Source organism: Anser anser, assembly GCF_964211835.1.
Source record: "Anser anser genome assembly, chromosome: 2".
Lineage (NCBI taxonomy): Eukaryota > Metazoa > Chordata > Aves > Anseriformes > Anatidae > Anser > Anser anser.
Genome location: NC_139721.1, coordinates 59,766,172 through 59,782,975, shown reverse-complemented (window position 1 = coordinate 59,782,975; position 16,804 = coordinate 59,766,172).

The following is a 16,804-nucleotide window of genomic DNA, read 5'->3' as shown; positions in this document are numbered from 1 at the left end:
AATCTTGATGCCTTTTTAATATCTAGCATATGTCTTTACAGAAAAGTGAAAACAAATAGCACACAATACATGAATAATGCTCTTTAAATAGCAAGTTCACTATTGCATGCATAGAGCTAGAATTCTTTTTTTTCCCTATCCATATTATTTTAACTTTGTATACATCAACTTTTATCATTTACACTACCACCCAGACATTCAGTTGCAGAACACTTCTGTAACCCTTCATAATCAACTTTAGTGAATATGAATATGAATGCTGTACTGAGTAGCCTAGTAGCACTAATGAATTGTGTCACATACTTTTTTACTCTATTTTTTCCAGATCATTTATGAATACGTATAAATTCCTTTGCAATGATACGTTAGCCTAATAATTTGATGGTGTATAGCTCAAGAAATGGCTGCAAAATGGCTGTCAAGCTCTGGAACAGGCTCCCCCAGGAAGTGGTCACTGCACTGAGCCTGCTGGAGTTCAAGAAGCATTTGTACAACGCTCTCAGACACATGGTCTGATTTTTTGGGTGGTCATTTGGGGATGCAGGAGTTGGACTCGATGATCCCTGTGGGTCACAGAATCACAGAATTTTAGGGGTTGGAAGGGACCTCAAGAGATCATCAGGTCCAACCCCCCTGCCAAAGCAGGTTCCCTAGAGCAGGCTGCCCAAGTAGGCATCCAGATGGGCCTTGAATATCTCCGGAGAAGGAGACTCCACAACCTCCCTGGGCAGCCTATTCCAGTGCTCTGTCACCCTCACTGTGAAGAAGTTCTTTCTCGTGTTGGTGCAGAACTTCCTGTGCTCCATCTTGTGGCCATTGCCCCTTGTCCTGTCCCCACAAACCACTGAAAAGAAGTTGGCCAAATCCCTCTGTCTCCCACACTTAAGATACTTGTAAACATTAAAAGTTCTTAGTCTTCTTAGTCTTCCTTCCTCAAGACTGAACAGACCCAGGTCTCTCAGCCTTTCCTCATAGGGAAGATGCTCCAGGCCACCTATCATCTTTGTGGCCCTCCGCTGGACTCTTTCCAGGAGATCCCTGTCTTTTTTGTACCGGGGAGCCCAGAACAGGACACAGAACTCCAGGTGAGGCCTGACCAGGGCAGAGCAGACAGGGAAGATCACCTCCCTTGACCTGCTGGCCACGCTCCTTTTAATGCATGCCAGGATCCCATTGGCCTTCCTGGCCACCAGGGCACACTGCTGGCTCATGCTCAACCTGTCGTCCACCAGGACCCCCAGGTTCTTCTCCGCAGAGCTCCTCTCCAGCAGGTCATCCCCCAACGTATACTGATACATGCAGTTGTTCCTTCCAGTTGTCCCTTCCAACTCAGATATTCTATGATTATATGATTCTATGAAAATAAGCTAAATTATTTGTCCAGTTTGAGATGACACTTCACTTTTATTTTACTGTAAATTATTTTTTATGGTATGTGTGGTCATAGACATCTCTGAAAAATCCTCAGTCTATAAAGAAAGACTACATCTCATTTGGATTGCTTAAAACATTCTTGGCCTTAATTATGTCTGATATTCTGCAGACTAATTATAAAATAAATATCTTGATTTGTGAAGTAATATTTAAAAAAAAAATCATACTTTAAACAATGTTCTAGAACATAAAAGTCAACAGAAAAGGAATGAAAAAAGTCTAGGATCATTAGATTTCTAGGAGACAATATGAAATGAGACAGAAAGAAATTTCCCTTCTGCCTTTCCCTGCCTTCTGTATGTCTACAGAAACATGATTAAAAACTATGATTTCTGGCTGCTGTATTTTATTTTATTTTTTAATCTCATCAATTTTGTTTTCATTATTTTATTTTTTTGCAGTAATGAGCATCACAAAGGAGCGGAACAGAACTGAATAAAAGACCCAAGTCTTGTCTTTTCACAGGCAGTACATTTCAAGAAAAGAAAAACACCAATAATTCAAATCTACAACAGCCAACATGAGCTAGTTACTGTTTGTTTCTCCCATTTTCCTGCTGATAAAGAGCATTAAATTGTAATCTGCAGAATAAAGGAACAATCTAAAAACATGAACTGTTGCTGGTTTCCAGGAAGAGTTTAAAAAAAAAAAAAAAGTGACAAAAATTTTCAGTGGGGGTGTGACTGATGATGTTAGTAAGCCTGCAACTTTATGCCACTTTATTTCTTACTGAGTACTTCGTTCAGTTACTGTCATAAATGAGAAGAGGAAGAGTTAGTGAAACTTTTGCTGACCACAATATTTAATTTGGTTTGAAGGTCTGAAAGCTAAACTGTTTACTTAATAATTCATTAGCCACTTAGTCAAGATAAGCCATTTGGGCAAAGATGTATTGTTTAAGCAGTTGAGCCAGTTCATTTTGTCTGAAATAGATTAGATAACACCCTAGTTTGAAGACTGTATGACAAGGAAATCTCCAGTAGAAAGATCACAGTGATAAGTGTGTTGTAACTTCTTCAGATTTGAAAGGCATCCTACACCTGAAGAGGGCTTATGAACGTATCTTTACAGACTGTATAGACTATGATAGGTCATTATATAGAGGTAGTTCATCACAAAATCTAAACGCGTATTTTTTTCCTGTTAAGTTTGTAAGAAGATTTTCAATATTTCTTTCAATATCATATTTTTGACTATTATGATATATGTAAGTTCTCAGCTGTGGAAATTGTCTTCAGTGGATTAGTCAACAGATATTTTCTATTAATTCTTATTCATAGAATTGCTCTCTCCAGCTGAGTAAGTGTATTTTAACCCACCCACAAGTACATAGCACCACTTTCTGAAGTTCCTGTCTCATAAAAGCATCTCTGCTGCAGCAAATGGGGAGCAATGGGAACAATGGGTGACTGTTACAATAAAGCTCCCCACCTACCTCACCAGGGTTACTGGTCTCATTTCCTAGTTATGGCAGTACTACTGCTGCAGAGTGTTTTGCCTGTCCAGCCATAAAACCCTACTTTGTAGAGTCTCTACAGTTCCTGGAAGATGAGTTTTTTTGTGTTTGAAAGCTTTAGAAGTGGGAGGGAATTGTGTTGGTAATGATATACTGACATAATGGGAATGCTCCGAGACAGTACTGGGAATATCTACCTGAAAAGATCTGTAATTTTCTTTTATTCATTTTTATTATTATTACTTGCAATCACATGTCAATGATTAATTTTGTTGAACTGTGTATTCTTAATGAAACAATTTTTATTTCCCAAGTGCTGAAAGATGACTTACATCACAAACAAAAGAAAAACCCTTGTCTTAAGAATCACCTTTAGAGCCCAGTATTTTATTTGGAAGATCTTTCCCCAAAAGTAACTATAAATCTAGTATCTACTTACTCAGACTTCTCAACCCTCATGAGTAAACAAGTTCAGCAAGTCTGAAGGGCTTTTAGACATTATTGGTGACGTGCACAGACTGAGAAGAAAGTTCTTCTATCAGAAAAACCATTAACACCCTGTTTTGTGTACATGAATCTTCTGTGGTGTTTTTGTATCTCCCTCCTCTTGTGAGCAACTGCAGGAAACAAACTGCTAGGATTCATAATACAATCAATATTCAGTACATTAAAACCTCAGCATATCTCAATGTAGATGCTGAACATTTAATCTCTGTCACTAGCCCAGTATGCTTCTTGAGCACACAGAAGAGATTTCAATAAATATTTTATGGATCTTTTCAAAGGCTTTTCTCTTTCACTTTTGCCAACTAGTGTTTTATAACACCCCTCTTTTTATCAAAGCACACAAAAGTCATATGGACAATGACTATCATATTTCTGAGAATAGTTTTTAAGGTTCTGTAATTTGACACTAACCCTTAAACATGATCCCTTTTATTTTATTTTTTCCTATCCCTCTAATAGTTTTATTATTCGAGACTGTTGCTTTTTTACATCTTCTTTAAAGCTGTAGGAGTGATTGTAGTGGGAATTAATATACTACTTTAACAATGATTTTGTCAAATTCCTCATTAAATTCCTGTCTTATTTGGGCAACTCTAAAAAAGACTCAATAAACTGAAATTGCCTGGAGATTCTATTAGGGTTTTCCTTTTATTTTTCAGAACAATTACCTTCCCACACTTTGCTATGAGCCAGATTAAACAAACAAATAAATGAATACTTCTCCCACCACCACCACCTTCATGAACATAGAAATTATTTGCATTGCAAAAAACAAATTTCACTGAGTAGTAATGAGATTGTGATTAAGACCTTATTGCTGCATTGCACAGATTTTGCCTTTTTATTTTAAACAATTTACAGTGTAGTTAATAAATTCACTTCAGAAGAAAACATGGACAATCCTAGTGATGTGGGTTTTAGCACAGCTTTAAAAACATATCACTTATTATCATTCCTAACTATCACTTAGTTCTTGTTTGTCAGTAAGAGTCTGTTTAAGGATGTTTCATGTTATTTTTTTAAAGACAGCAAAGCAAAATTAATGCATGCAAACAAACAATGAATATCCAGTTAGAGATCTGACTAGTGTATTACTTTAATACTATTGAGACAATTCATTCACTTATTTTGCACCTACAAATCTCTAACATCCTAGAGTAAAATAAAAGTCACAACAAACAGCTCCATCCAGTGGTTCTCTATGACTGTATTATTTCCCGTTTTAGTGTTCACTTTGAGCAAAGAATTCACTTGAATGCTTTGGAAAATATGCCAGAATAATATGAACATCAATATGAAGCAAACATCCTCCAGAAGTTTCATTTTCTCCCATATCTGTATCATTTTATTTTTTTCTAAAACACCAGTATCCCTTCCATAATTAGTGGAAGCAACTGCAAACTACTTGATGCCCAAAGATAAGAGAGTATTTTATTTCAAGATGCATAGTGTGGCAAATGCTGCACACAGCTATAGAAGAGGCACTTCACAATATAGATCTTCTGCTTTTATTTTGGAAAGTTAGCAGCAGTTAAGTATTTTAGCTTTACTTTGTTTCTTTTTGAGGTTAAAGGATTTTTTTTTTCTGAATCTAAAGGAAAGCAATATCTACTTTTTCTGAAAAGAGTAGGCAATATTTCATATTGCCATACTCAATTATGTGTGCCTGCATAACCTTTTACAGTTATTATATTTTTCAAATCTTTCTGCAGTGATGTTACCAATGCAATACAAAAAATAAAAATAAAAATAAAAATAAAAAAAATAAAATCTACAAAGCATCTTGAAAGTGTTAGAAGGGGAGACGGCTGGCATTGCTTAAAGACTAATCTGAAATGACCGGATTTCTAATTTATAAAACTGGGACAGCACATGTCAGGGAAACATCATCAGGGACTTTGGGAAGATATACCTCTAGCCACTTCCTTTCGTCAGGTGCATGCTTGTTTACCGAGAAATTCAAAGGACTGTGCTTGAGGAGAGGAGCTGTAGAACAACTAATTTAAAATCAAGGCATTATGCAGGCTTTTTGAAAACTTTTGCATACCAATGTATTTGAAAGCTTTTACATATCAAATCTGTCATTCTAGATATTTCATTTTGTGAATGATATACAACTGCAAAGAATTAAGTGTGTGCAGTCCTGAACATTGCTCTGAGGCTGAGGCTGCTTCCTTATTGCTATGCTATTTTCATTTTAGGCCAAATTTGTTCTAAAATTCTTTTTTTTTTTTTTCTTAATTTTGTCAACCTGAAAATACAAACAAAATTACTGATGTTTTAATTTGCAACATTTCTGGGAGGAAATTATCTGCCAAGTAATATTTCAGTTGTTGCAGAATTGGATTTGACTGCTAAAATGATGCTCATGGTACTGAACTTATGCATCCTGACTAACTTTTATATTATTCTTAAGTTGCTGTATACACTGTTTCTCTCTGTCCTCGAGTTTTATATCTGCTATCATAGACTCATATGCATTTATTTCTTCTCTTTAACAAAAAGCACTTGAATATCAAACTTTTCTGATAGTCATTCTTGGTATACTGCTTGTGACTTGCCAAGGAATAAATGGTAGTACTTTGATGATAAACAAGGTATATCTATCCATTATGCTTAGGGTTAATAAACATAAAATTGATTATATATAGTAGATTGATATCTACAAGATAGCAAGTGAAATTAGAGAAGCATGTACAAATCTGTCTTTACAAATTCCTTCCTCTGAGTTACCAGAGACATTCCTTTATTTAATAATAATAAATAATAATAATAATAATTTAATGTGCTTTTCAGCTTATTTCATATTTTAATATTCTGTTAATAGTGAAAATAATATTAATTCATTCAGTAGAATATATCAGTCAGTTGCATAGAAATAGAAATTAAACCATTACAGTACTTTCTGATGAGAAATTATAGTGACGCAATCAGTTATAATTCCAATACAAAGGTTCGGTTGTAACAAAAAGGGAAAGACATGCAATTAGTCCAGCTATGGGTGGACATTGTCCATAGAAGAGTGCACCATACATACCACTGAAGATGGGTGAGGTAGGCTGAGATCTGATATATGTTTGCTTAGTTTTTATTTTTGCTGCAATCATTTGCCAGTTTAATGCATTCCTTTGCCATAATTTACATCCATTTCTGCAACACATTATACGCAGTGCCAGAACAGCTGTTTTGCAGATGGTCATGAAGTAACTGGGGTAACGTAACTTAAAATGAGAAAACAGCAGTATTTTCCAAAAGAAGGGCAATGTGAATCCATGACCTCAAAAGGTCACAAGGAGGGGAGTGGAGGGGGATGCACCAATCTCTGCTCTCTGATGACAGTGATAGGACCCGAGGTAACAGCATGGAGCTGGGACAGGGGAGGGTCAGGCTGGGCGTTAGGAAAAGGTTCTTCACTCAGAGGGTGGTCAGGCACTGGGACAGGATCCCCAGGGCAGTGGTCACAGCACCGAGCATGCCAGAGTTCAAGAAGCATTCAGACAATGCTCTCAGACACACGGTCTGATTTTTGGGTGGTCCTGTGTGGAGCCAGGATTTGGATTCACTGATCCTTGTGGGTCCCTTCCAACTTGGGATGTTCTGTGATCCTGAGTCAATGACAAAGCAGTAAAGGTAATGACAGCAGCTAGTAGATCTTATATTTTACACAAGTACGGGAGTTTCCCTTTCTCTAGATCAGAATTTTCATAAATTTAGAGTAGTAATGTGTGGTAAAGCCATATATACCTGTACAGATTTAGTGAACAAATAACACTAGGTGTTTTGTTATCAAAAAAGCAAAACCCACAAAGTATTCATAATACATTTACTAAAACATGTTAATAGACTTTACCATCTTTTGTGGCTTTATTTAAAAATGAAAAAAAAAAAACACCAGAAAACAGATTTTTTTTTCTTATATATGCAATAGATTAAATATATATATATTATGTCTAGACATGTTCAGATATAAATGGAATGCAGATCTATGTTTTAGAAAGTGAGCAATATTGCTAATAGTGAGTTTATGTATTTTTTTATCTTACTGGGCTAGAATCTGTAGGCCAAATACTGATTTTGAGTTTTACGTGAATACAAAACACACTAACTAGCAGTGACAAGGTAATGTTTGAGAGAGAGGTGTCTGGAAATGGCTAGAGGATGCCATAGTATTATGCATCACAGCAGCCAGGTTGGCATGTCCCTTAGGAGAACTTAAGAAGCCAGGCTTTCACCAGAGTGTTATTTAGAAAATGGGATTGTAGAATTGCACACTGTAAAGAAATAAATTCTATGGCCAGAGAGTTTTTGACCAAGGGTTTGACTTTACATTCAGAATACACATATCACCTAAGAATTACTTTTGCCAATTAAAACTATGTAAACTTATACTAAATTATATATTGTTATGTGAACTACATAATTTCCTCACATTGTGTTTTGGTTCCATTTCTATTTAAGAGTAATAACTAATTTTAAGAATATATTTTTACATTGGGACTTTAAACCTTGGAAAGAAATGGAAAATAAGGAATTCCATTGCCTGCTCATACGTTTGTAGCACGAAAAGTTACATCTGCTGCCCAAAAAACAGACCAACTATCATTATATTAAGGATGTATTACTTTCCATGCTGTCTGCCAACCTATAATTATCAGCTGAATCATAATTTATAATTTCCATCAGATAGCGCTTCAGAAAAAAAAAAAAACACACTTCACTATAGTTACCCACAACAGAAAAAATACCAACAACAAACAGCAGGAAATTAATATGCAATTTTTTACATATGCAATTTTCACTTGGAAATTTGGGAAATGTGTAGGGAGGGAGAAGAACTATGAAGGAGCTCCACGGGGTTCTGACACATGATTAAATTAAACTGAAGCAAAAGGAAATGTTTTTACTGCTCTGCCGAGAAGAAAAACTCTTCATGGTAAGATGAGTTTTAAAGAGTGGAGAGGCATTCCTTTTGACTTCTTCAGCTCTGACTTCTTTCAAACAGTGACTCTGTCAGAGATGTGGTTAAGTTGTTTATCCCCAAAAGAAAGTATCCCTTTATCTGCCAAATACAATTTGATGTACTGCAGAGAATACACTTTCTGATTCACCAGCCAGGGAGCATTAACATAGACTGACCACATAATAAGCACGTTACCCAAATCTGCTAATGAATTAAAAGAGCTTCTCTTTTGCTTGCACAGACACAGGCTAATGACTTCTTCAGGACTGAAATATATGATGAAGTCTCTGCTATAAGCACATTTGGCTTGCTGGATTAAATTTTGCTCAGTTCACGTCAGTTCTACAAATGAATAATGTAAATTCTGTATCAAACCTTTATTCCTGTATTTCCTCTGCTTTATTCCTGTATTTTCTCTGCTTTATATCTCATTCCAATAAGTCAGAAATAGAAATAATCTGAACATTTGCATAGCTTCTAAAAAAATAACACTTCTAGGAATTCTTTAAGCCTAACTTTAAAAGCCTCGTTTTGTGTGTACTTTGAGCATGAGTCAAACATCAGCAAAAACCTTTATTCAGGGACTTGGTAAAGAGCTTTGTTACTCAGACAAACTGGAATTACTATATATTTCTACAATTTCAGTAATGCTTGTGTGGATAATACTTCATAGTACCTCTGATTACCCTAAAATAAAGACAAAATTCCCTAAAAAGTCTACCATTTTCACAATTTTGCAGTTCTCTCCTTAGACTCTCTTTACCACGGGGCTAGGTAACCAATCCCTCCTCTCTGGGAACTGATTTCAAAAGCTTCAAGTACAACAACAAAAAAATACTTAACGTTTCATAATCTTTCTAAGAGATGTAGGAAATAAGGTAGAAGTTCTGATACAAAACATAACTTCCAAATCAACATTACAGAAAATATTGTGCTTCTGCAATAGCATTTCCTTGCAAAATTTCCTTTGCAACTGTCATGCACAGCTAAACTACAGAGTTTGCATTTTGGGTTCATTTCTGCCATTTCTGCAACAGTCCAGCAGCCCATTGTTCAAATAGAAATGTTGAATTTATGGAAAAAAAAAAAAGTTTAATAATGCAAATAGATAGGGGGAAACATGTTTTTCCATTAGACCTGTGGGGTAGATTATGACTTCCTCCTTGTCCTTGAGTAGGTTCTTATCTACTGCCTCTTCAATGCTTTTAGCAAAATGAGTCACTGCTCCATTTCCCAGATAAGGGAGACTATCAAATTTGTTAGTCATTGATAGAGCTGAACAAACAGAAAAAAAAAAAAAAAAAGATATATAGAAACACTTTGATAAGGCATAAACTCAGTTCACCGTGATTTCTGAAGATAGCCATGCTATCCATCTCGAATAATCTAAAACCTCTAGATATTTACATAGCTGAAAACTTTTTAGACCCAAAAACTCTGATCACAAGTATTTCTTGTAAACGCTGCTATTCTCCTGGATTATATATTAATCACTAAGTTCTAACAGCAGTTCATATTAACTTCATTAATGTTTTAATGATTTACTTCAAGGAGCAAAAACAGGCTTGAGGTGACCAACAGTATGGTAAAAAGCCTGTCTAGTAAATTGTTTTTTCCAGATGTTCTTGTGAATGCATACTAGTAAGGCATAGCATTCCTCTATTGATTTTTTGTATAAAGAAAACATTGAAATAAATATGGTGGTGATGAGGTAAAATATGATTTCATAGCCTTTTGTGCACATAATGTGCAATCTTTGTATATATAGGAATATAATAAGCCTATCTACATTATATATAAAAGAAACAGAAGAGAAATAGGGTGCCACAAATGTACATTGTGTTGAAGACCTTTTCCATAAAGGAAAGCAAGACTGATTCACAAAGCAGAAAAAATCCATATCCAGCATTACTCACTGGAAATATTTGACCATTTCTGTCTCATGGTTGCCCCAGGTACTCCATAAGCTGAATAGGTGTCAAAGTGAATAAACTATTCAAAGGTAAAATTTCACAGCCTGAGGTGACATAAACACAGCCAAGAGAAAGCTGCAGAGGCTTGGACAACTATTAACCATGTAGCACTGGACACTGGCACCTGCATAATCTCTACAGTATCTCTTCTGTAAGAATTGCCTTTCACCCTCCAGTCCATGATTTGGAGCAGTTATAATGATGTTTTTAACATGGAGTCTTTTCTTATTCTGTAGCACTTGATGTTTTTATAATAAGGAGGTTTATTAAAAATAGTAGCTCATTTTGAAAAAATGAAAGTGACTTCTAGCAATTGTGGTGCTTTCACAGGGAAGCTTATCTGAAACTGAATCCACAGTTTTATACATAAATTAAATAAACTGGTCAGAAACATGACCATTGACTTTACAAACAGCATTTCCTCTTTGAAATTCTAATTGTAAATGGAATAAACTGATAAATCTCTAGAAAAATCATTTTGGAAAAAAAAAATCTAAAACATCTCACATACATAATGTCTAAGAAACACTAATAATCTACCAAGGTACATATCAAGAGAAAAAAAAATATAAGAAGGTAGTACATTTGTATTGTTCTTCACATATAATTCATAAAGATATATCACTACACTTTAAGCAAAGGAGACAGAGAATGGTAGAATAGTAACATTAATATTTAAAGAAGAGGAGATAGAAGTAATATACTATCTTACCAAGTCATGTGGCATCATAAAATCAAATTCTAACTATTTTAGATCATGGTAGCAGAAGAAGAAAGGAAAGAAGAGGTTAATCTATCCTGAGAGGATGGAATTCCTCTAGGTATCTGCACTGGCATCTGCACTGGACAGCTGGAGCTGAAATTATGTACTCGTCTAAGGTTTGCTACTAATCCAGCAGGGTGTAGAGATATACCATACTTGGCTTATAAACTAAGAGTTTAGTCTAAATAGAGAAAATCCGTATTCTTGAGCATAGCTGTAATAACATATATTGAGGTTTTAATCTATTTTTTCTAACTTTGCTTCATTATTGCGAAACATATACCTTCATATAAACTTTTTTCACACTACAGGTAGAACAAACTCTCTGTAAGTGGAAACAAAAGTATTTTGTTCCCAACATACAACAAGCCTTAAAACCAGGATGCTAATTTGGATCACTAAGCTCCCTGTTTAGCAAGATGTACCAGAGCTGCTGTGACCTGCCACATGAACTGATTTAGAAACTGAAAATGTGGAGGTCTATTCAGAATGGATGAGTACCAGCCAACAGCATTTACATAGAAAACTGTTCAATGTACAGTGGAATGAGCATTCAACCCTTCCAGGGCTTATCCAAAATTAATAAATACCAATAATTAACCATTAACAATGATTAATATTAACCGTTAACATTTAAAGAACAACCTTTACATTGCAGTTTTTTAGATGAACCTGACAATACATAAACAATGTTGCCTACAGGTGATTTGCAGTATCTTGGTTGAAACTGAGTATAGTTTCAACAACTGTGTTATGCTATTTCAGTGAAGATTTGATGTTTCTAAATACAAGTCCAGGAACCAGTTTTGTTCTGCACAAACATTTTTCATAGTGTATTGACTTCATTCAAAATAACTGAATTCTAAAAATGCATAATTTTTGTTCTGTAGGAAATCATGTCTGTTCAACAGTTGGTTTGCTTGCTCTACCATTTTTAGGTAGTAAACCCTATGTTCAAGCTGATTTCATAGTATCTGTCCCTCCATAGTCACTCCAAAATATCTTAATAAGGAGCTTTTGTAATATGTCAGTAAAAGTATTCATACCTTTTTTTCTTTAAAATTAGGATTCACAGATGGCTGCTACAAAAGAATGCCAACTGAGTTCTGGACAAAAATAATTTGTTTAAAAAAGAAGAGTATTTTAAATCATTTTCCTGGATTTAGTAATAAAATCATAAGACCTTTAAACTGAGGTGGTCAAGTAGGAGACAAAACCATCCCACAGGAATCTGCAGTCTGAAACTGCAGTCTGACCTTAAGCTAGATCTTATCAAACCCCCAGTTAGTCCTTCCTCCTTTTGAAAGTTTTTTTTTCCATCTTTCAGTCAACAGCTAGGTAAATAAATAAATAAAATAAAATAGAAAATATTTCTGTATTCACTTCAGTGTGGCAATGAGCTCCATGCAATCCTTCTGGTTTAAGCATTAAAAATTTTAAATGGTCTCTAAGCAAGCAAGGAGGCATATTGCGCTGCTCTTTTTATTACATAAAAAATATGAACAAATCATTCAATTGTAGAGTTAAAAAAAAAAAAAAAAGATGCAGTTTCCAGATTCTGAAATAGCACTTCATTCTTCAGACACTAAAACTGTTTCTCTCTGAAGAGTCTTTTGTGACATGAACACACAAAAAGCCTTCTGGCTGTTTTATTATCTTATAGAGCCGTGTGTGCTTTTGCGGAGGCCCCGTGCCTGGTGCAGCAGCAGCACCATAAATAAACAACATGCAGCCATGCTGGAAAGAATGGGGCCTTTCAGCAGACCTCCACTGAGAAATGCGTCTCAGGGTTGCCCACTGCTTGCAAAGTAGAACATGATGGATAGCAGTAGGAGGGCCGGCATGGACAGCCCCTCAGACAAATGCTGACCAGGAAACATTTTTAATTTATTCCATTCCCTGAGCCATCATCCTGAGGACATTAGACTTCTGCAGGCTGATAGCCCTGGGCAATTTCCTTCCCTGTCTGTTCCCACCTCTCTGATGCATAACTATACCACAGATAACAAGGACACCACTAAAAGAGTATAAAAATTAGGTGGAACTAGATCTGGATAATGAGAAGCATATAGAAAATAACTAGCGAAGGCCACCATTGGAGGTGGTGGTGTGACCTTTTGGCTACATCAAAACTTCTGGAGGGCTCGCAGAGGTATAATGTACAATGTTTGTGTAAGGATTTTTGCTATCCTTTTGTTGCTAAGCACTAAGTACCTTCTGCTTGCTTGAACTACAGATGGATTTTTGTCTGGTCAGGTAGTGAGACTTGTGTCTGTTCAGACACAAAAGCTCTGAAGAGCTGTCATACACAGCAGCTGTATCTCTATGCTGTCAATGGGAAAGGGCCTTATTAAGTGCCTGCACCCTCTGAGGTGACATTTACATCCTTTAACTTGTTTTAGGAAAAGCTGATGAAGGATATCTGGCTCAGCTGCTTAGTCAGTAAAGAACAGGATTCAGACTTGCAGAAGCTCCACTTAAAGTGAACTAACCCAGGTCCACATCAGATTTCCATCTGACATTAAACCCTGGGTTTCTGTCATAGGGAATGAATTCTGGTCATCTTCAGCAGCAAGGCAGTCTCTAAAAGATTTTCACTAGCCCCACCAATGCAGCTATTCATGAATGTATTACAGAGTCCCTAAGTAGTCTGGTGACATGAATTCTGTGTAGAGGCACAGCTGGTGATCATGACATTGCTCACAACAGCCCCTGCAGTACCTCTCTTACTTGAAAGCATCTCTGTAGTCTGATGAATCCCAAAGTCATGTCAAATTCTCTTTACTAAAATAATTTAGCAATTTTCTGTACACAAAAGAAATATTTGCTTGATATTCCTTATAAATATCTATAAGAATCTTCCCTTGCCAGAAATTGATACTCTTTTCAGATCCCAAGGATTCAAGAAACTAGAGTTCAATACCATCTTTTCGGTAGGGCTATCTTACCTCCAGGGTACTAGTCCTATTTTTAGCGCCATTTCTCTGAGACAAAGTGTAAGGTTGCGGTTCTGCTCTAGAAGGTGAGAACTGTAGGAGAGAGACATTAAAAAGCAGAAAATAGATCCATCCCAGCAAGTATGCTATCACTGAGCAGAACTAAGTAAGAGAGATGCCTCCCAGGAAAGTAATCACTGTAGCAATACTGAACATCTTTTCAGAACTTACCAGCAATTGTTATTCAGCTAGAAACTTTTAACAGTAGTAATTTATTATAGAACAACCTTCTATGTTAGCAGCTATATTTGTTTCACTATATTCCAGATTTCTCATTCAGTGGCCAGTTTTCTGGATCTTGTCTGGCATATGAGACAGCTACTTGAAGTCAGTTCCACACGCTTTTATATCTCTTAGTTCTTTCAGCCAGCAACTGGAAACCGTTGATGTCTATTCATTGATAGTCGTCTGCCTCTGCTACTGTCATTCTGGTAATGCCATTCAGGTCTGACCTGATGAGAACTATGTAGGAATTCATTCAAACCAGTATGCCCACATGACAATTCAAAACTGCTGTTTTCCACAGGAAAAAAAATAGCTCTTTAAACCTTACTGGTAACAACAGAAATTATGAGGGGAAAAAAAATCCTTTCTAAGTCCTTTCATTCAAAGGCATTCTCACATTCAAAATTCAAAACACAATAGCCCTCCTAATGTTTCTGAAGCAAATACTTTTTTCATATATCCTACTTAAAATGACAGTCATCCTAATGAAGACAGTAGAAACACTACACTAAAGGTTATAGAGCAATTTCAGAGGCTGAAAGGAAATTTGAAATGCGGATAACCAAAACACTATTTCATGTAAGGAACAATTAAGAAGTAAGTGTAGTACACACATAAACTGAACAGTATCTCACCAACAATTCAGTTTAGTCAGTTAAGTTAATAGTTTAGTAAGAAAGTGTATATTGAAAATGTGGTGTTGAAGAGTAAACCAAAAGGTAACAAGGAGGCTGTCTGACTATTTTAAAATTCACTTATGCTTGCTAGATTTACTTGGTCACATTTCATTTTGTAACTAATAAGAAGAAGGTACTCTAAGGCAATTGAAAAAAAAGATAACCAAATTCAAAATTCAATACATTGATGGAGGAAAATATAATGAACATCATTTATTTATTATTTTATCGTTTAATTATTAGCCCTCTGACAGAACCAAGTATAAAATATTTGGATCACCTTGAAAATCTTTGTTTTGTGGTACCTTCAGAATTAGTTTGCTGTTTGTTACTGCTCCCTCAGAGGTGCAAAATATGACAAGTTCCTGTTAGAATGTTATTCGTTGTATTTAACTTAAGATATGTGCAAAGTTTCAGTGAATTTCCTTGCCTGTTAAACATCTTTTCATTACAATGTGATTTGTTCTTTAACTTAAAGATCTGACTAAAGAAAAATGTTGCTTTAACCTCCTCCAGAATTTGCTGAGAACAAAATTGAGCTGGGTTTGTAAGGTCCTCTTTGAACTTGATTCCACTGCTGAAGAAAGACTACAATAAATTAGGAACTTCAACAAGTTTCTCAAACTTATATAAAACCCTGTCTTACGGACCTATTTTACTGTGAAGTTTTAGTTTTCAAATGACACAGAATGTGCTATTTAAAGCTATTCTTACTTTCTTTGACAAAGAGTACTAGTACAAATGGAGTAGTATAGCAATGGCAGCAAATTTGACAATTTTCTGTACCTATTATTCCAGAAAAATCTCTAATATTTAGAGTTCTTTGGTGTTTGTGACAATTAATGTATTGTTGAGAATGTTTCATTTATTGTTCCTGATAGGTACTATTTACCTAAGAGCATTGCGAAAGATGCTTTGGTCATTTGGAATCAGCATTGGTGGAATATCTATCTTCTCCTGTGAAGAAATTCCTCTTTCCCTGTGCCCAAGAATAACCATTAAGTGATAATGGCTACACAATTAATGACTTCATGAGCTTCACAAACTCTCTATTTGCAGTCACACACAACATTTGTAGAATTCCACCAAGTAGAATGAAGCCAGATGAAGAGGATAATATTTTTAAAATAGGTGGGATCTATCCACTACTCTGGAAATAACCCCCCTGCCATGGACAGGGACACCTCCCACCAGACCAGATTAGTCAAAGCCCCCATCCCACCTGGCCTTGAACACTTCCAGAGATGGGGCATCAACTCATCTGGGCAACCTGTTCCAGTGCCTCACCACCCCCACAGTAAAGATTTTCCTCCTTATATCTAATCTAAATCTACCCTCTTTTCATTTAAAGCCATTACTCCTTGTCCTATCCCTACTCTCCCTGACAAAGAGTCCCTCTCCAGCTTTCCTATAGGTACTGGAAGGCCGCTATAAGGTCTTCCCTGAACCTTCTCTTCTCCAGTCTGAACAACCCCAGCTCTCTCTTTGTTTACTTTACAATTACCTTAAAGGAGGTTGTAGTGAGGTGAGGATCAGGCTCTTCTCCCAAGCACCAAGTGGTAAGACAAGGGGAAATGACCTCAATCATAGAATCATTAGGGTTGGAAAAGACCTCCAAGATCATCTGGATCGCAGGCACTCCTGCGACGCTGTTGCTGCACTCTGGTGGCAAGGAGCAAAGACATGCCGGGGTAGTTCCAGGTCTGCTCTGGCCAAGGTGGATCCTCCACATTTTCTGGTGGATCCACCTCTATGGGCTCCACGGTGTTTGGCAGAAGGATGAGTCAGTCCTTGCTCGGGACTGACCAAACAG